Consider the following 21,977-nt stretch of genomic DNA (forward strand, 5'->3'; position numbering starts at 1 on the left):
ATGAAAATGCAATCTCGCGTTCAAATAAATCACGCGTCGCTCGCAAACAGAAGATTACATCGTATCCGCGGGTTAGCTCGTCGATCACCGTCTGTCGAGTTATTATCGAATATTACGAGGCGGTGTCGCAATCCTGGCCCCGGTGTTCATTGCATTCTTTCATTCACCGACCGCATCAACGACTTCCTCGTCGACGACCGTGCATTTGCACGCGTGGCGTTTTAAAATAGTCACCGGTAAATATACGTACGCGAGGCGGGGAACACCGCTACTTTTATTTATCGCGGCTACTACGTGGCCGTTTCTGATTGACTGCCATTCGCCACTCGAACGTTCGAACGAATCGGAAAAATTGTGGAATTTGAAAAATTCGTTGCCATCTCGAAAACTGAGCATGACGACGATTTTAGTTATCCTGCTGATTGTAATCAAATATTCGTTCAAACTCATTTGTTGGATAAAATATGGCGCCAACTGTAAGAACAAGATCGCGAAGATCACTAGAGCGTATGGTTAGCCGATACATAATCGCGGATAGATCTGACGGCAGGAGTAACATTTAATTAAAATCTTTCGATCCGAGCGAACGATCTGGCCGTTTGAAATGAGGCGAAACGTCGCGAACGGGTGTACAGAAACGCGGCGAGTAACGTCTCATTAGGTAGAGATTGACCTAATTACGAAAGGAAACGTCTGGCGCACTCGAGTCGCATCTCGTCTGCAGTTGGTGCGTTGCCTGCCTTTCTGTGTAAAATTGGAAATCGTTCCCTATTTATAGCGCTTTTCCGATAGGGTCACCGAAGCCGAACAAATATGGAACAATGAGCGAAGCAACAGGGAGCGTAACGCGTTCTATAACGTTCCCCCTTTGTTTTCATCTTTTTTTCCATCCCCTAGCCACCCAACCATTCCCGTTATTATTTTTACGCTCCTCTCCACCGGCAACCTTGACTTTTCCTATCGATCCAAAAGAAAAAAAGAAGTCACGAGTCACTGAATGTAAACTGAAATTTTTACTCTCTTGTTTGTCCATCTTAAGTGCTCTCCAAGTTTATTTATGGTGTCAAGACCCTATAGTACTAAGGAATTGCGTTTTCAATGGAAAACTCAACTTGTTTCAATATATTTAATGTAATATACATTTTTCATTTAATGTTATTTAAATAACTACCTTGAGTGGCTCACAGTTTGATATTGAACTATTGGGTGTAAAATGATAAATAATTCAAAAGATATTTAATGTTAAAACTTCAGTATGTTTATCTATTCTGCATACTAAGCACTTCTAGTCAAATTGATAAGATCAACATTTTAATTCCAATTGTTAACATAAAATTTCCTAATCTTCAATGATACTAACACATACACGTATGTTTAATCCTTTTTTTTTAAACTTAAATATACTTGAAAAAATTATGACGAGTATTGCTATAAATAAACATACTGCTTACGACACTGCTAGGTAACAGTGTCTTTTCAAAACACTGTCAGATACTATATTTATCTCAATTCGAACAGTGTGAGTTAAAAATATTTTTTCTTATGCATTGTTCAAATTTTTACTACAACCAAGTTATTTAGGTCACATATTCCCTATAGAACAAAGTTAAATAATATCCTATCGAATGAATACATTCCCTAAATACTTTTAAACATTATCAAAGGTTCCACATAAATAAAATGTTTTGCTAAATTTTGAATTGAATTAAAACATTCGTAAATCGACAAATCGATAAATCGAAGAAGATCGATATCTCATCACGTTGACTACCATGGTAATCACTCAAATGGTGTATAATCGTATATTTAGTAAAAGAAAAAAGAGAAACTGAATAGTTTTAATATTATACTAATAATGCAAGATACCAATTAAAAGCTGAAATTTGAAAATTAAACGATCATACCTTTAACAATTACAGTTTTAATGTGTCTAACTACACATAACCTTTTCTACCATTTTAGAGTAGTAGTATAATCGGAGTTGTCTGAACAGTGGCGCCAGTCATGGTTAGGCTGACACGTTGACTGCCACAGTAGAAAGGGCCATGTGCAGTCAGACATGTTATGATTTCCTCAATGAAATTTTCTCTACTTTCTATTTTGCATGTACAATGTAATTTCAATGCCGTATAAACATTTTTTTCAACCTTTCTCTCTTTTATTTATTTAATAATCGAATACGAGTCCACTCATAGTTGGCAGTCAACGTGTTAACTGTCCAAGGACCAACTACTAATCTATCCAACAGTTGTCACAAACCAATATATTACGCGGTGCCCACTTTGCTGGTATTACAGTGTCAAACGAAATTACGATCGATCACTGTCAAACACGCGATCGACAATTACATTAATCGACGCGGACGATGACGCCGCCATTTTGCCGACTCATAACGTCTTGCACGAATGCGCGTACACAATGTAAACAATGAACATGATACAAAATAAGGAAGAATTGGTCGCACGAATGGTAACAGACCACAAATTGTGCAATTAGAAGTCACGTACGTACCGTTGAAAAGCAACGAGGTACGTGCGTTCGCGCGCGTAAATCACGCGGACACGGAGCGGTTCGTGCTCGTTTGGCGCGTAAAAAAGCTTGGTAGACTGTATCGCATTACCTTGTCAACGAAATCGTCCGGTGTCCCGTTGACCAGCCGGTACAACACCTTTCTCACATTTTCAACCTTCTCCCGCCAGGAGCACAACAGCACACAGCCAATGTGGTAGCACGCGGCGACGATCACGACACTTGGCAAAAAGATACAAGAGACGGGCCCTTATCTTTCTTCTTCTTAATCGTGATTTTACACTCTTCTTCTTTCTCTTTTAAGCTATCACACTTGCGATCTCATGCGAACGCACCCCGTTATGGCGCCGCTGTCGACGATCAGCGACGCAATGTTCACCGCGACGCGGCACGCGCCAACCGATACTCATTTTCTTTCTCGAGATACACCACTACCGATTGTCGCCAAAGTTCGTTCGGTAAACACGCGATGCGGCCTTCTCGTTCAAGGATCCAATCGGTATACACTTTGTACACCAGCACACTACACGCGGAACACGGTATCACGATCACGACAACGACGAGAAGGAGAAAAAAGCACGACGATGACTAGGACGACGCGACTACAACGAAAACGGCGGAGGCCGGCTCGCGAGGACCTCTTCCGCCGCACGATTCATGACCACCGACGGAGAGCACGTCGCTCTCGTGGCGACGACTGCGCCACTGCGCGGTATTTCGTCGAAGCGAACCGACTAGACACGAGAAGGAGAAGGGGGGGTAGGGATACCGGAAAGGAGGGAGACAGGTAGATTGGTGCGCGTGCACGTAATAATACATAGTAGGCTATGCAAAGAAATTAATAAATATAAGTGTCTTATGTTTTTCTGCTCAAATGTTATTAATGTAATTATGGATATTTTTTATATAGTCTACAATATAACAGTTTTTACAAATGACCATGTAGCGACGCGCGGGAAATCGCGGTCGGGCCCGCGCCAATCAGGCGCGAGAGTGGCTCTGATTGGTCCAGACATATTTCTCGATCGTCTCTCTTGGCGGTCCGCGCAAAAGTACTTATACGCCTCCAAAAAGAACGCTAAGTTAGAAAAATTGTAGAACACTCTTAGGCGCATCAAAAGTATTACGTTACAACCAAAATTATAAATACTCTGTATACAAGTATGACGGGTAAAACTGACGGACGTTTCATATATTTTGTCCATCGTAGATAAATAGATGGATGGACAATGGATTTTCATCGTCAATCATGTTTTGAGTTGTTTCTAGTGTTATACAACGGTACTTAGGACGCCAGAGCAGCTACCACCTGTGGTGCTCACCCTCTCTACTTGGGGCCGACCCGCCATCCACCCGCTCTACCCTCGCGCACACGCGCTATGCTGAATATCCCTCTTTTTATCGAAACGAGCAGGCGAATTTTAAATTCTCGTCTTTGTGTTTCTCTCGCCGAAACACTTGTGATGTTACGTTCCACGTGTGCGAGTCACGTGTAAGGATGTTCCAATTTTTATGACCTTTCTTGATACGCATAAGATCTTAAGTTTCACTGCTAATTTCGTATTAAATTCGAGTATGGAAATGAACTGTAGATTCATTTTGTTAATAAACAAGAGAAGGTTTAGACGGACTTTATACATTTTTGTATTAACTTTCGATAAGGTGTTAACACTTAATACCGTTGTACTTAACATCGTTTGAATATTTATCCATCAGACACGGTTTACACCCGTAAGCTTCAATATTAGACAAAGTACTGTTAAGTACAACAGTATTAAATGTAACAGTACGGCAAAGCAAACTATGAAAGCCTCAGGAATATCAGGTGTTAACATGTTAATTATTACTCTGCTCTGTCCCCATGTGCCAAATTACACATGATCATTTCTATTGTACCAGACAAGTTATTAATAAACAAAAATACCGCTTCTTTCTTTACGAAGTTTCTTCACGATCTTTATATCTTACCCAACAATTTCATCTCTACCATTATTACAATTATAATAATAGTCGAGTGGACGAGCATTAGAAGTAACGTAATTGTAACCGGTATAACGTTGAAAGGAAATATTGCGTCTAATGCACAACACCTTACTACTTAAAAGCTGGAGAAGCTCAAATGAACTTGTTACTATATTGCAAACGTTATCATACACCGTCAACGTTTACTGTAACATTTTATCAGGGTTTCTTACCACGATGGCGAAGCTCACACTGTAGCCTCCCCGTTCAAGAAAAAGAAGAAAAAAAAATGCTGCGTCTGGTAAGCTTCTCATTTCTTAACGGAGAGATAGAGGAACGGATATACCGCAGCCCCAGCTCATCGTAAACACGGATTAAGGGAAATGTACCGGTGTAACGTTACTAATGGTCGTAGAAAAACAAATCCATTTGACACGAAGCTTCTGTTAATTGTCAACATACCCGTGGATTTCCGTTAGTCAGTCTACAGATAATTTCAACGGGAATTTTACGTTTGTTTTTATTTATTCTTCTTTTCGTTGCCGTAAGATACCGTCTTGATGTTTCTCTTCGTTTACGTAATTTTCATAAAAATAAAATAAAAAAATAAAAAAAGAAAATGCCAGCGAAAGAAGCAACTCTGTGTTTGATCTCGAGTATGCCATGGAAAGTTATTCAATGCAGGCATGTTGCTATTCCAAAGAAACGATAGGAAGTGCTATTCTTAGTAGCGAATGGCATCGAGAAGACGTGTCAATAGGAAAGGCACGAATTGACGATGGTCAAAGCACATTAGCCCGTGAAATTACGATGAACGAACGGTAAGAGCAGAACGAGCAGCGAAAAGCACGACCGTAAATCGCTGTAATGGTGCCGGGGAGATCGTCTGTTTTTGCTGAAGTCGGTAGTTCGGCAACTTTTTGTAAAATCGACGCTGCAACGGTACTTCGAATTTCGAGAACGAATGTTCACGGATTTACGAAGTGAGGAAAGTGCGCCACGCCATTTGTCTCTTTCACCTAATTAACTACAGCCGTGTAACCAAATAGAAGCTCCATCGTTTAATAACAATTTTCTCGAGGATGTTAATGAGACGATGGGCTATTAATTTCATCGCCGGTATTCCGATTTGCAGGCGGTAAAAGATATTGATATTTTTAGAAAGACTTAATTGTCCAATACTGTTAAGAGTAATTAATAGATGCTCGTAAGTCATGTTAGACTTTTAGTATTTCTAACATGCAATCATAGTTTATGTAATCTATGAACTTTTGTTGAAATAAATTTCATTGAAAATGCTCGTGAAATTTGAATTTTTATTCAAGAGAAAATAATACTCTGATAACAAATTACTGTTGGATGGTCGAATTATTTGATGAAACGAAATCTGCAAAGCAAATACGTTTTCTTTTATGATAGCAAGTTTTTAAAAAAAGCAAAATGATATCTAATAACATCTTGACCATCGAGATAAAAGCAGATAATTTTAATTAATTCTCCAATATTCAAGTTGCCTATCCAACGAAGGTACTTAAAGAATTTTTAACAGCGTCGAATAAGCTGCACGCTTCTCGCTATTTACTCGGTCGCATTTTAGTCTTTCCAAGTACGGTAATAAATCTCCTCAAGGTAGTACACTCTCTCTATATATAAGTACTTTCTTTCCTTTCGCCGAGATTCTCTGAAAGCTTGGATTTAATTAAAATATTCTATGCGCTTCTTACGCCGATATAAGGCACGCGAGCACCGTATTCTTTCGAATTTAATACTCATTTTACACGTGTACGTGAATTAATATTGAATTAATATCGTGTGTGTTAAAAGCACCGAAAAAAAAGCAAGAAAGACATGGAAAATAAATGGAAATGGATGAATACCACGCAAGAATGCCAGCTTAACTCAATAGAACTCTGTTCAATAAATCAGCTAGGAAATCGAAGTAATCAAGGTGATGTATTTTCTCACTGATCGTATAGATTTTTTTTAACTTTTTAATTTTTATAGCTATTCTCTTTTCCTTTAAATCGAACCTTATTTTCTTGCAAACCTCTGAATTAAACCATAGGATAGAGGGCGATTAATTCAACGTTGTTAGTATTAGCTAATTGAAATTATAATTAACAATGATTAGAAGTTTGGAAAATTAAAAATATTTAAGTATTTTGTTTTCTATCTAGTGGTTCGAAATACTTAAAATTCAATAATTTGTAATGGCCATTTCTGCGTTGCATTCGCTTTCAAATTATTATTGATACAACTTTGTAAATATACTATACACTAAAAATGTCTGTTTTCATGTATATATATGGGAATTGGTGCTGGCCGGATGAATATTATCAAAATTGGTAATCAATGTAGAAAATAGAGGCAGGGAGGTTTATATCGAAACATCAAACTGACCAAATGTTCAGTAGAGTGAAAGTATCGCGATGAAAATTCGAATATCGTGATTCAACGTCATCGAATTCGAGCGAAAATCCATGAAATATACGATTTATTTGTTTGCAGAGAAACGTCATTGGAAGATTCAGTGAGGAAATTTTTTGGCGATAGTATACGATGCGGCTGGCAATTTTTTTTGTCCCCGAATCGACGTATTTCGAAGCGAATGGTTAACGGATAAAATGGCGTTTCATTCAACCTGGATCATTTTGTTAAGCCCACGTGGCTTATGTAGGGTATTCACGTGAATCGCGAATACGAAATGTTCACAAAATCCATCCGGAATATCGTACCCACCAGTCGGAAAGAGCTTACTGGCCATTACCAGAAATTTTCGCTGACGTACGTCGAGAGAGATTTCACGAAATCGCTACTGTACGTTGTGTTAACAAACGCGTTCTCTCGTTATCTCCTGAAATATCGTGTTAATATTAGCTAGTTAAAGCTCGAACCGTGTTAAACACGCTCGAAATTGAACTACGCTTGGTAAGAACACCGAAAACGTATAACGTATCGATCTTTCAAAGAATAGACTCTGAACAGTTTAATCACCAGAGAATACGTAATAAATTTGTTAAATGTTCATCTATTTCTACTATGTGGCGCGAAGATTACTCGATATAAATTCTGAGACTGTAAGTCAAGCTTAACCCTTTCGTCTTGGAAAATTACTAGAAATGATTTATTAGGAAAGAATCGAGGAAAATTGATTATTTTTAAGGGTAAGAAAGTTGTAAATTTTACACTCTGTTAACACAATACTTTGAAGTTAAAAATCTTCGAATGCTATTTCGAAATTATTTTCGCAATTCTTCAAGCGAAATTTGAAATTTCGTTCATTTCGACGAAAGGAACGGAAGTCATTTGTCGATGCAGGGAAGTAGACGCCCCTTAATATTACTAACGGTACACAAATATGCGAAGTTTCGTCACGTGTGAGCCAATGCAGCGCGCAATAAACTCCTGGTTTCGTAGTTCCCCATTCACGCACTGTTGGTCGTGCATCATGGGCCCATTGTTTCAGACGGAGCAACTTAATGCATCATCTACAAGTTGATGATGCAGCGCGGGTAAGTCTAATTTCAGTTGCTCCTGGTAGCCGGTTGTTCCACGAAGAAAACTTTGCATGAGATGAAGATAATAATGCTACATATTATTCCACGAATATTGCGTGTACGAGATGCTATCCAAAGTCAGTAACAACCTCCCACACGGTGATACCGGAAGTCAAACCATGGTGACCCTGTGGGCGAACATTTTCAGACAAGATTTTCCTTGTTTCATCGCGTGCACACCGCATTTGAATACATATTACCATTCCAGTGTACATTTTGCTGAAATTAGATCGAATATTATTAATTTATTTTTTAAACTAAAGACTGAGATCTGAAAATAAAACGATCGTATTCTGAATAGATTTTCTTAAACTCTGTTATATCAAATAATTGTCAAATATTGTTAAATAAACATTTGTCGTAAATTCCTTAAATTTCCAGATTTTTCCACCCCTTTGTACAATAAATTAATCACGTTAATCCAGATTACATGCTTCGACTGGTCACCGAATTATCGACAACAGAGACTATGTTCTCGTTTCTTATCAGTCTCAACCAAATGACGAGGAAAGGTTGACCCAACGTCCGCCATTCGTGTTATCGCTGGACAACAGAGTAGTCGACTAAAAGTCGATCGTTTTCGAAATTTCTCCAATTGTACGATCACGCGAGTAATAAAACAAATAGAGAAAAAAAGAATTTGACGGATCGTCGAACGAATAAATGGTGCTACTTGACGGCGTAACCCCGTAGATTACTGCTTGGAGACCATGAAACTTCGTTTTTGACGGACGGCTCTGTTATTACTGTCATTCTGTTCTCCCTCGAGCTTCCGTCACCGTTAATCCTTTCATCATCGTGTCCCGTTTCGTGTCAGCGTTCATCGAACTGTTTTAATGAGATACTCTACGAACTTATCCCCCGAAATGGAATTTTTAATCTGCCCCCACCTTCCTTTGCTTTATTTTCTCGCTGCTAAACCTGTTTTGCGATAATTACCAAGTACTTCCTTCGGTTTATTTGCAAAAAAAGTAACACGTTTGCACTGCATCCTGAATAATAATTTAACAACAGGTAATCACACCACGCTATAGTAATGCGTTTAACGCGTTTTACGTCTTTCAATCGTGTTTTATACTGACTTACCCCCAGGCCACCAGGGAACTGTCAAATCGTCGATACTTGGTTAATAATAATCGATATTATAGTATCCCATACTCGACCTGTTAAACTTGCTTCGAGTTTATAAAAGTAGTCCACGACCGAACTCCCGACCAAGTTCCTACCGAAACTCACATAAATTACCGGTATTAATGCAGAGCCCCAAGGAAACAACCGTAACAGAGGAAATAACCCCGAGATAAGGCAGAGGAGCGGCAAGTTGTTCGAGACAAAGGGAAGGAAAAAAAGGAATACCCTTCCTGATATCGGCCGCAAAGAGGACGTCTGTTTCGGTAGATTTAAACCATTCGAGTTCCTTAATTCGATACGATCCAGGGCAGGAATTAAACGAACCGGCAAAGGGTGGATTCGACTCGGCAGGGTGTCGTAGATCGTCGCGTTCTCTTACCAACGCCAGATAACTTTACCTTCGAACGGCACACGCGATGCCATTTTCCAATTAACGCTTAATAAAGGGCTTGCCGCGATTCCGTATCGCACGAAGCAAGGGTCATTTTGAGCTAGACCAGAAGCAATTGGATTACATCGCGGCAGGATTTATTGCCAGAAGAATACCAGAGGGATATTCGTTTTTCTGGTCGCAGTTCCTGCCAATGAAAATTGAATTAACTCTTTGACTTATCATTTCGTTTTTCCTTAGCAATTAAGTTAGCTACCTTTATCCATCATTACAACTGCAAAAATTCTTGTCAAAATATGTCTGTCTGAAATGTATTAAATACAATTACGACAATTTAACATTTCAAATGACCAGAAACCAAACGCGTTATTAAACAAATCAAGAAAGAAGCTTCTTCCACTCTCTCATTCACAGCTAGAAAATGATCACGCTTATCCCCGCGTCTTTCAAACAAGGAATCAATCAACCTTTCCGACACATTCTCCTATCAAAGTGTTTGAGCAACATCTACATTCGAAGATCGTAAACGTATCTGGACAATATCCACAGGGAAAATCGTGCTTTCAGCGCACGATCCGGCCCGTTGGCAGACCGCTGGTCCGACAAAACACGAATCCGTAATGGCCATCCTCCAGCTGTTGGCGTAGCTCGTTTCACGAGGCAAACACCAAGAGAAATAGCGAAAGCTCGGCAAGAAAATAGTCGACCATTCGTCAGCGAACGGTGATCGTGGACCATAATACACCGGGTCGGCGGATAAGTTACTGCGAGGGACAGGCATTAATTTGGGGCCGAGTTGGCGCGCGTACACGCTCTCAGCTCGCTTCTCGACGCTTCACGATCTCTCCCTCGAGGCTATTCCGTCCCGTTAACGGATAGCCGTTGCCCTTAGACGAATCGATCCTTCTTACCTCGTACACACCACCTCCCACCTTACTAAGACCGATTCCAGCGAGCCGCGGATACACCCGGAAATGGCCTCCCTCCACGAAAAACAAACGTTTCTTTTTCTATCACGGAACTTCGAAACTGTTCGGGAAGAAACAACTCTTAGCTTGACTGACGGCCTTGTTCTCGATACGTCGCTGCAGAGGATTTTCTTTCTGCTTGCGAATTTCGATTTCGTCCTGGATACGAGATTGATGAATCTTACCGTACCTGGAGATTGTATTTGGCTATACAGGTGGTAAAGAAGAAACGATTTTATTAGAACATCCTTTGAAAAAAGTGAACCGAACCAGCTTGTCCACCAAGGGTTGATAAAACGAGTTTGATTCTATAAGAAACTTCTCAATTAAATACAGACATTATATTAATTACTAAAACTATATTTGTAAGGGTTAATTGTAAAAATTGTCGCTTGTATTATCGAACAATTATTCAACCTGTCGACTAGCTTGGAAATCAATTATTTCGAAACGGCATTATCGGTACCCGTTTGAAACGTCGTCAGGCAATTCATTTTCGCAAGCTTCAAAGCTGCCCTAGGGCTGTATCTTTAGAAACAATTTTGGAAAGTTATCGGCTGTCAAACCGAGACAATCTACGTTCCTCCCGTCAAGTTAACGTTCGTCTAAAGCAACGATATATTACGGCTGAGCTTCGTATAGATATTATGGTCCACCATTGCTGACGCTGAAGGATGACTGACTATTTTCCTACCGAGCTTTCGCTATTTCTCTACCCGTCTACGTAAGAATGATAGTAAAGCGAGCTTAATATTCTGAAACTGCATTCTGAATAATCAGACAGTTTTATATTCAACCAAAAGAGGTGTCTTTGAAAGAAAATGTACAACGCTCCTCGTAGGTGTTAATTAGAGGTAGAATTAATCACCTGATATTTCAACAATACAATTATAAAACCGATTACGCAAGTGTAAAAACGAATGGTAGTAAATTATTTGACTGTTAAAAAAGATGCTCGCGAGCTGAAAAAAAAGTTGAGAAACATTGGTGTATATGAAACAAGATAAAGAGTGAAAAGTTTGTCATTGTTACTCTTTTTTTTTCTGTAACAGTGGTGGTTTGGGGCTGTTACGATAGATCGTGGAGCGGGGCATCCGTAACCGCGTCTGCATTCCTTGGCCGGTTGCCCGAAGCGGGCTTTTCTATTCGTCGAACACGTAATTCACGGCGATCCGCGTGCTGGTACAGGCGTGGAGGAAGCGTTTCACAAACGACTAACCTTCTTTTCTCGATCCGCGCGCGGAACGCGAGGGAAGAAACGCCCGCCACGCGTAATCCGACCTGACCTGCCGCGAGTAACGACCTCCGGGTGTAAACCCGTCCGAATTTAGATTTTTACGAGGCGGACTTGGTCGCGCACCCATCGACGACGCTCCAGTTTACGAATTTTCCGCGCCGAATTCGCCGTACGGTTCAAAGGCTGCTCCTGTCGGTTATTTTTGCGCGCGATGGCAGAGAATTTGCCAGCCAACCGAACCAAAACGCGGAGCACAACGCGTTATAAACACGACGTTGATGCTTGTTTGATGATTCAATTTTCATTGGTTTCATCCTTTGACAGACTAATAACTCATTTGTCAATTATTTTCTGGCAGGATTTTGCACTTGAACGTTTCACCAACGTGTCAAATAAAGAGGAAAGAGTTTGATTTTAACAACCTCCTCCTTCCTAACATATTATAAATAATGTAAATAAAAAATAAAAAATTCTTCACAAGCCTTGCATGAATCTAAAAATCTCAATTGTGATTAAATAACTGAGAAGGTAAATTGTTTAGAGGTAGCTTTACGATCGTTTCACTTCGCACGATTTTAGCTGGTCCGTTCTGTTCCAAGAGCGGCCGTCGCTTTGCAACACGATAATTAACTTCCCCGTGCAAACGAATCGAGGTTCAATCGTACGGCAACGTGCAGGCAGGTCCTGCAAACGCGCGAGCGAAGTCGATTGGCCTAATCGTAATTTCAACAGGACGAACGGCCCCTGCAGGACCAATAATCGTTTCACGGTCACTGTAACCGTGGAAATTGCCTCGCGGGTTAACCGTAATTACGATCGTTCGTTATACACGAGCCACGATTGTCCCCGCGCTCTCGTTAACGCCGCGCACCTAAGGAACGAACCAAAACCTTTTATGGTCCATTTTTATACCATCTACTGCTTCCTTCTGTCGTTTCTTTCGTTTGTTACCGTATCCAGATTGCATTTGCTTCCTTATTACAACAAAATCTTTAATATACGAATATTCATTATTAGAATGTTAAACATACAATATTATAACAATATTGAGAACTTCCAAATAATTGTAAAAACAAGTCGCTTATATTTTCCGATTTTTTGTTTGAAACTTTAAATAAAGGGGTATGTATCACGAGAATATCTACGAGGTTTCGCATAATTTAAACTGGCTGTATTGAAGATTCCAAGTAAAAAAACGTCCATTAACGTGGAACAAATATTTTGTCAGTAGCTGGTCGTAAAATGTCTTCCTTCAGTTTCCACGGTAGCTCCTGTTTCCAGCGAGTTGCTGTCGCAAGTTTTGCAATAATTAACGGTGAAGCGTATCGGGAACTCGTAAGGAGCTTACACCGTGCCAAAAATAACCACAATTTCAGTGAAATTACCCCGTTCTCGATAACGTTAATACACCGGAGGGTTGAATAGCGAGAACGCGACTGCTTCCCGAACGTCAGCGCATTAAGACTCGACGGAAACTTCCCTGGAAGCTTAATTAGATTGCTATAGAATATGTTCCGATTGTTATACCCGACGTTCGTCGGATCGTCGGAAACTTTTCGTCTCGTGTATCACCGAGTAAATTTCCTGCTATTCAACTACGATTCTCCGTTCTCTTCGTTCATCGATATGCATCCGCGAGAATTTCGATGTTCGTTAACATTTTATAGACTCTTCTTTCATCCAATTAGAAGAACAGATTAGTCTAAATAATTGAAGTAGTAATTTGCTTCGAATTGAACACTTTCAAAATAAACGATTCACAGAATAGGGAAAAACTAGTTGAAGAGGTAAGGAAGAGATAAGTTGGTAAAAGGAAAATTCGCGAGAAAATAGGTGGATAGGTTTGCTGACAGGAATGTTGCATCGGCTGTACCCACTTAAACCGGGCATCGCGTCCGGCTATCTATCGGCGAGGGGTTAAGCAAGGTCGGACGACGAGTACCTTTAGGAAGCTTAGCTGTCCCATCGTACAATGTAGCGATTGCAGCGGACCGTGGGTCTGGTCGCGTGTAATTAAATGCAATCAGGGAACAGAGTGCTCCGAATTGCCGGCGTTTAGCCGGCTCTACAGCCCGGCCGATGTTGCTGCTGTTCCTCTTTCCCTCTTACGTTTTCCGCTCGCGCACACAGCGTTAGACGGCCGGCCAAGCCCTGTCTATTCGGCATTTCATCCCCCGCTAAGCCCGCTGAGAGCCAAGTTGAAAGCCTTTCAATTCGATAAAACGCTTTCAGCAAACTTCAGTTCGGAGCAATTAACGGAAATTAATTCTCGTTTCTTTTCCCGCCGGTCTCTGCGTCTTCGATCCACCGGCCTCGCCGCGTCGCCTCGCGTCGCGTCGCCTCCTTGCTCACCCTCTTTTCTCTTTGCGTTCGGATTCTCTTCGCGCGATTTACCGCCCGGTGACGAATCTCTCCACCGTCACGCCACCACGTCCACCTAGAAATTCGTCCGTTGTAGATTCGTGGAATTTCCATCGGGTTTTCGAGTCGATTGAACGCCCTCGATGAAAGCTCGGTCGGTCGAGAACGATCGCGAGTAATTAATAATTTCTACCAGGACGAGAGAAATCGAAGCGTTGCGGTGTCCGACAGTGCGAAATTTTGACAATCCGCAGGGTCGAAAGTCTACGCTCGAGTTGCTTTCGGTTGGCGAAACTTTTGCTATGGTAAATAGTTGATGGAAAATGGAATCTCGATCGATGGATTTTCTAGCACCTTGTAACTTTTCTAACACAGTATTTTCCGTCGTGGCTCGGTAATCGCTACGGAACAACAGTTTCCCACACTTTGGATCCGGCGATTTAAGCGGCAGCTGAATCGTCGCTGGAAGCGGACAAACGAGAGGGACGAGCAAAAGCACCGTTTTCGCAACAATGAAGCTACGCTTTCTTCGTGAAAGGAACACGAAACAGAGCATGAGAAAGAGACGGAGAGAGGGACGAGGGGGTGGGGTTTCGAGGGTAGCAAGAGAAAGAGAGGCGTGTGCCGGTAAGCAAAACAAAAGCGGACCAAAAATCACCAGCAGCAGAAGGGGAAGGGTTGACTCTCGAATCGTCGACAGGAAAAGCGCAGACAAAAGGGTTTAGAGGCGGCCTATAATTCAGGGTTGATGGCTGGATGGACGAAGGGGGTGGACGGAGAAAGGCAACGGTGCACTAGGTGAAGAGAGGTTGGAAGGGAGAATTACGAGGTCACTTCCGGTGGCGCCTGCACGAGCTTCCGTTTCCGGTCGCGCTCCGCTATCCCTTCCCACCCTGGCTTTTACCGTCGCGATGTCTTCTTCGTTTTTGCACCACGTGTCCCATTCCTCTTTCTCCAACCCCTTTTTCATTCTTTTCCTCCCACCCCCTATTTCTCTCCATACAGTTACTGTTTCTGACTTTTCTAACCCCTGAAGATTAGATTATCAATAATATATAATATGTACGCGTGCCAAAATCTATAATACAAACTGGCTATCGGAGAGGGTATAGAAATTGAGCAAGTTTCTCAGTGGGGTGCGCAGGTGACTCCATTCGAGCGTAAATTCTCCTAGTTAAAGTTGGGCCAATAACGAGCGTGGAGACAGTGTGCATTGGTCGTCGATGCGAGAAGAAGGAGGATTAGGCGATTTGAAATCGACCAGTGGCCTAGTTGCAAGAATTCCTCGCGTCTTAACCCTTTCGTTATTGTTGGCGCCTATAATTGCTCGCCCCAAAACGATCACCGGTAATTTCAGTCGACCGCAATTGTATAACGAAAAAATAAGCAATTTATATTTCAGAATACCAGGTATATACACTAACGATTTTTGTGCAATAATTAAAAACAAAAGTTCCGCTATCGAGAGTCCCCGTTATCTGAGGATTAATATATCAAAGGGTTAATTTCTATTCCAATCTCAGAGACCGTTTGATGGACACCTTCGCAACGCATAACTTGAGCCCATCGTTGTCGCGAAGAACGCAAAGTGTTCGTAGGAAAATTTGTACCAACGCTTTCCGCGAGGAGGCGAGAACCGTTGTAACACGGAAACCAGGTCAGACAAGACAAACGTTTGCACGAACAATTTTTTCCTCGTTTCCCGAGCACCGCGACCGCTTTTGTAGCTGCAGCCACATCTCGCGAAACGTCCCTCTTTCCCCCGTTGGAAAGAAGAAGAAGAAAAAAAAATTGAAATTTTATTTCCTACCCTCACGCTCGTTGCCCGCTTCCTTTTAGCAGCCGCGGTCGACCGCGTAAACGCGACCAAGCGGCGCTCATTGTTCCATCGCGATGCGAGTCCGCGCGTATTTTCGGCGCGCCTGCCCTCCGCGTCGTCGTTCGTGGACGAAACAGCGTCACGACGCCGCGCAAATTACGCTCGACTATTTGCATCGTGACCCACTTACCTCCACGGATACGCTCTCGTTATTCGCCACGGCATTTATTATTATTATTACTCGTTTTTTTTTTTTTTTTTTTTTTTTTAAATTGTTTTGTTCAGGAAACAATAAAACGAATTTCAGTGCAAGTTGTTTTGAGTGTGTACAGTTTTAACCTTAGAAATAGGACAAAGGATTGAAAATATTTTCTAGATTCTGGAAAAAGAAAGTAATCCGTAATATGCTAAATTTATTGCTACATATTTTTTTTTCCATGTAGCTTACTACCTTTAAAGTCTATTTTATTCACATTCAACAACTTGCAAAATACAAAGAACCAGAGCTGGATAAATGTTAGCTTTCGTTACTTCTGGTTGAAGACGTAGGGAAAAAAGAAATAATTTTTAATTAAATGAAAATCTGGAACTGAAAGGAATAACACGTGGAGCACCTGGTTTAATATAATTTAACAGAAACGTTAAAAAGAAAGTGGAGCAGAGAATGATATTTTTCGCTTAGATTTATCCAGTTAATTATCCGGCTTTTGTTTCGACGCGATTACCATTCGACTTCCCTCACGAATTCTACCTGAAAGATAAATAATTCTGCGAATAATTCAGTGTGCTTTTGTACCGTCAGGAAAAAACACGCACTGGTCGACATGAGAGTAATGAAAATACAGGAAATTATAACTCAAATAAAACTGGGTCATGCGAAATACGCGCGTGGATGCTTTCTTTTTTTATTTTTCCCCTCTCTTTTCTTTTACCGTTTACGGTTGCCCATGCGAGTCACAAGCATAAAATTAAAGGAATTAAAATATGCAGTTCAGAGAAGTCTGAATATTACTTAAAGTATTAACGTTTCAGTAGAAATATTCGTGTTTGAATTTCAATGTTTTTCAGCTCACGTTAAGCCCCTGCAATCGCAATGTTTTTGCGCTTTAATTTTGTTCGAAAGCTGGAAATAATCGAAAAATTGCAAAGAAACATGTCAGTAGGGTTCAAAGAATAAAAAGAGATTACGAGTCGCGCAAGTCTCTAAGAATTCCTAATTAATTCCCGCGGTTAATTGGACGGAAATGAAGATTAAAAAGTTCGTTGGTTCGTTAACAAGAGACAAAGCGGAAAAGAAACAGGTAGGGACAGGGGATCGTGCGGGTCGAAGGGTAACTAAGAAAAGAACACCAGAATGGAGGCGATGGGGCTGAAGGTTGGCCGCTAGTTTCGAAGGTAAATTGGTAATTTAACAAATTTCCTAAGTTTCTCCATGGAATTTCGCTGTTCCGCAATACTCCTGAATGACTTGTCAGTGTTACACATCGAGCATGAAATATTTTTTTTTTTTTTTTTTTTTTGAAATAAATCTTTACAAGTGTTTTAAATAAAGACCATTCCAAAATTAGAACACTAAACCTATAATAAATTCGTTTTTGTTTTCTAGATAAAATAGCTTTCTCATAGATTATTCAGATTGAGTTTAAATATTCATTATAAATTATAATAAAAATTCCACGCTACATTAATTATTATAAATAGCCAGAGCAAAATTTCAAATATGCATTCTGCATCTCAGTCGAACGTTTTAAATATGTATGAGTATATTAAATTTCACTAAAAATCTCGATGAAAATTTAAAAATCACCAAGAACACTTCGTTCGTGTAACAAGATCTGAATACCTCTGTGAACGAGTTTTCCTCGCACGATGTTTAGAAAACGCTCCGTCTAAGGGCGGGCCATGATTCGTTACTAAATTATTCAGAGCTTGGATGCACGAAGTGGTTGGATTCCTGTAAGACGCGCGAGATTAACGCGATCTTAGATATCTAGTTGCACAAAGAGAATGCGACCACCGTTGAAATTCACCGTGGTAGTCTCTCGTGTTTGCGAGTATGTAATTCGTTCACGTTTAACTTGCCACCTTGAAGAGACAAATTTTCTCGAAGAGAAAAAAATCATTCGACGATCAAATTCTTGCATTTTCTCGCTTCTAACGTTAATTACACGACCATTATGACGCTAACCACTAAATAATTACGAAACAAGAAGTAGTAGAATGAATAATCAAACTATGCGACAGATGTGACATTTCCACTTCACTTCTGATATTTTCTATTATGTCACTGAATGTGTTCATATTTGATAACTTTATACTCTTTTGAATAAAATCAATAGATTATTAATAATCCTCTCATATATTTCTAACGCAAATTAAATCTATAATTGTGTATACTATAAATTAATAATAGATTCTATAAAGAGGACAAATATTATGTAGGATGATCGAATGAAGAGCGTACAGTGGATACGCAAATCGTTGAAGCACAAAAGCTGTTTTATCGGAATCATAAACGTTCCTCTATTCGTTCGACGATTCATCGCGTCGGCAGGCAGCCGCAATAAAGCACGTTAACGATCAAGCGATTGTTATATATAATTAGAGAAGGGGCCAGTTTCATCGGCAATGAACCGACAAGATCGAGAGAGAAGCAACGTGGCTTGTGCAGCTGTTTCGCATAAGTCTTTCGGGAAGAATAATATCTTGGCTCGCTCGTGACGTTCGGTCGGTGCCTCCTCGGTAAGAGCTTGCTTTAACTCACTTGGAAAGTCTAGTACTGACCATGGAACCACAGACTGATTGCCCTTCTTATTTATTAGAAAAATAATGTATCGTTTCTACGTTACATTATTTTTTGATGTTGTGTGACAGTTGTTTTTAACACCTTGACCCATATATCTAGGGGTGACCCAAGTCAGATCGGTTCGGTTTTTGAAAATTCTTTTTAACCCTTTGACAACCCCTTGAAACTTAATTAAATAAATATAGAAGAGGGGAAAAGCTAAGCTGATTTATCTGTATGATAAAAGCAAAAAGAAAATTGTGAAATCTAAATGACAATAAAATGTTCATTCTACGAGAGTGATGAAAACTTAATGACCCACTTAGTTTCGTTCGGCCAAAATGTAACGACAGTTTATTGAAATGCATGAAAGCACTCTTTTAGTAGACATTAACGTGACGAATGCCCCTCCCGCTCAACGTTTCTCAAGGAGGCTATAAAACTCGATGTTTACGGCTTTCTTGAAAAACGCGTGTCCTCGATTCACCGTTCAAAGTGCACGCTTAGAGTGCAATTTAAAGCGGGTAGGAATAAGTTGACACGTTTGAAATAGCTTAACGAGAATTGGAGCGGATTCGAGTGAGTTTGAACGTGCCGAAGTGAGTGAACGAACTGGAGCAGGCGTGAACAAGTTGGAGCGAATCGAAGCGTGTCGAAGCGGTACCGAGCGATTCCAAACGACTCGCGACAATATTTCTATGTTATTATACTATTCTTTTTATAAAAGTAGTTGCTCCATTAAGCGGAATATGCTTTTGAAAGTGTAGAAAGCAATCAAGACCGGGTGCTACATTTCATTTTCAATTATTAAAAATATCATTCTTTGGCTCATTTTAATTTATGATTCTTATTAGTAAATATTATTTAGATGTCAACAGATACATAAAATCAAAAAGATCACAAGTTCCTCAAAGCTTGCAAACTGTGACTGATGATTTATGATCGCAAATATAAATACTTTAAGTAGTACGATACCCGATTGCGCTGACAGCCGCAGTAGAAGAGGACGTACATGGCGCGGCCCATTTTAATACGTAGAAATTATTAAGAATCCTACTGCTTCATTTTATTTTTTTATTTTATTTTCAATTTAAAAATTAGTAGGTATATATATATGTCCATTCAATGCCGGTAGTTCTAGTGTAAAATATTTCGGCCACCATGTAGCCCAAAATTCAGATCAAACAATGTTACCCAACTTCTATAAAGGTTGAATCTTCTTTCTTTTTGAAAAGTGATCAAAGAGCATTTCAAGAAGAATCAGTAAAACGATATAAATTCAACATTTGCCAGTTCCTCTCGATACACCGATAACGTTCGACAAACGAGGCTGTACTCGTGAACGAGCAGCAAAAAGACTGCTTCCGTGAAATTAATTAGAAAAATCCTCGCATGTCGCCCATCCTAGCGTCGTTTGCCTTTCCCGTGGGATAGAGACAGAAAGGAAAGAGCTTGCTGCTCCTCGAGCGTATCGTTCACCACCCTCTTTATTCCTCTTTCGTTCGGCGCTCTTTTCCTTCAAACGAGGCCGATCGTCCCAAGAGGAACGGAAATCCTTAATTGAAAGCGTCCTCGAGCGGCAGCGACTTTTATAATTCCTCGGTTGATGATTAAAATTAAAAGTCCAGGCCGTGTCAGAGGCAGGAAATCGTTGCGCTGGAAAAAAGAGCGAAACGAAAAGAAAAATCAGAGCGAGAACCGATCGTTCATCCATCCTTGGACCAAGCGAGAGCATGGAACAGATCTTCTCCGTTCTTTTAACCTTCCACATTTTCTTCTCTTTTCATCGTTTCTTCATCGACTCTAACGTTTCACAATTAGTGCGTGAGACAATTAGTGCCTGTAATTACATATTGATGAACAAGATTTGTTTTGAATGATATGGTCAATGGCAGACTCATGCTGCGTAATAATTCTTTTTCTTTTCTTTATTCAAAGTTATAAATGGTCAAATCTGAAGTTTTTAATTAGTACAACTGATTCATTCCTGTGCATCCTGTGTTTCAAGTAATTTAATTAACTAAATATTAAAATCATTTTTCATAGCTTTGACACATAGCACAGCGTTATTATATCATTTCAATTTTTTTTTTCCTTTTTTACAATTACATTTCATATATTTTTGTTCAATACTGACTATGAAAGAAATATTAATTAACAAACCAAAGCTGACAGGACACTGTTTTATTGAAATTTGGGCTCTATTGAAAAAATCATTTCATCGATACGAGATCGCATAGAAAAGTACACCACACAGAGCCATTCAAATATTTGATCTGGTCCATGTTATCTTCTATTTTTTTCGGTATTAAAAAATATGAATCACCCTGGTAGCTTTACGTAGATTAAAGCGGATTCGATATAAAACTCCATTCACCGAGATTACGAATATACCTCCACATACTCATTTTCCAAATAGCAATATCAAAATACATCGTACAAAAAAAAAAGGAAATAAAGCAACACTGAATCCAATCAAATCATTATTTCACCTGGAATCAAATCAACTAAAAAGATTTATGAATATGCTATGTTCAAACTCTGGGAAAAACGACCACAGCGTGTTCTTGTTTAAAGATAAATTTTTCGTTCCCGATGAGTATCAATATTCGTTCATTTGTAACATTATCCTCTTGCGTTATAGTTTAAAAGATTAACGCATCTTTGATAAAAGAATTCTCCTTTCATCCCATCGAACCGATCTTTGATCGTACCTCAATGACTTCGAAAGTTTTCAAAGGGTAACAACAGCACCGTCATGTCGTTCTCCGAACATCCCCTTTTCCATTATCTAGGTTGAAACGTAGACTGGGGTGAAGTTCCATGATGGTCATAGTTCCACGGATGCAACGAGATAAGCGCCCGAAAGACATCCATCTCCCATGACAATCTCTTTTTGCATCTCTCGAGTTGCAAGCCCCTTTACGTCCCGGATACGTAGCACGGCGCGCCCCCACGATTTCGTCGCATTTATCATCGGTCGATTAATTTATGCCAAGATTCCGCACTCTCCGTCTTCGCGCCGGCTTCCAGACGACAGTCAGCCTCAGACCCGCTGTCTGTTGCACGGATATTCTAGCTAGGAGCTGTTCGACGCCGCCAGCTAATGGCAGGAAGAGGATCCGGGGCGAGAATGGTTGGTGATATCTCGTGAAAGAGACGCGAGCGTACATTTGCGGCGTCGGAACGCTTCTGCACGCGGCACGCTAATGCTGCCGCGACTATGGCTGCAGTTAG

General features: G+C 40.3%; 1 protein-coding gene across 7 annotated transcripts in view; it reads right to left on the minus strand.

Annotated features, from left to right (window-relative positions):
• LOC117602758 (uncharacterized) overlaps window positions 1-21,977 on the minus strand; it is a 252,903-nt gene that overhangs the window by 181,613 nt on the left and 49,313 nt on the right. For 2 of the 7 annotated variants that reach the window (XM_034321165.2, XM_034321161.2), the window contains exon 1: window positions 2,621-3,243. The exons of the other annotated variants lie outside the window; for them this stretch is intronic. The gene's annotated coding sequence lies outside the window, so the exon portion shown is untranslated. Of the gene's footprint in view, window positions 1-2,620; window positions 3,244-21,977 lie in introns of those variants that run through there. 7 annotated transcript variants of the gene reach the window in all.

Source organism: Osmia lignaria, chromosome 12, assembly GCF_051020975.1.
Source record: "Osmia lignaria lignaria isolate PbOS001 chromosome 12, iyOsmLign1, whole genome shotgun sequence".
NCBI lineage: Eukaryota > Metazoa > Arthropoda > Insecta > Hymenoptera > Megachilidae > Osmia > Osmia lignaria.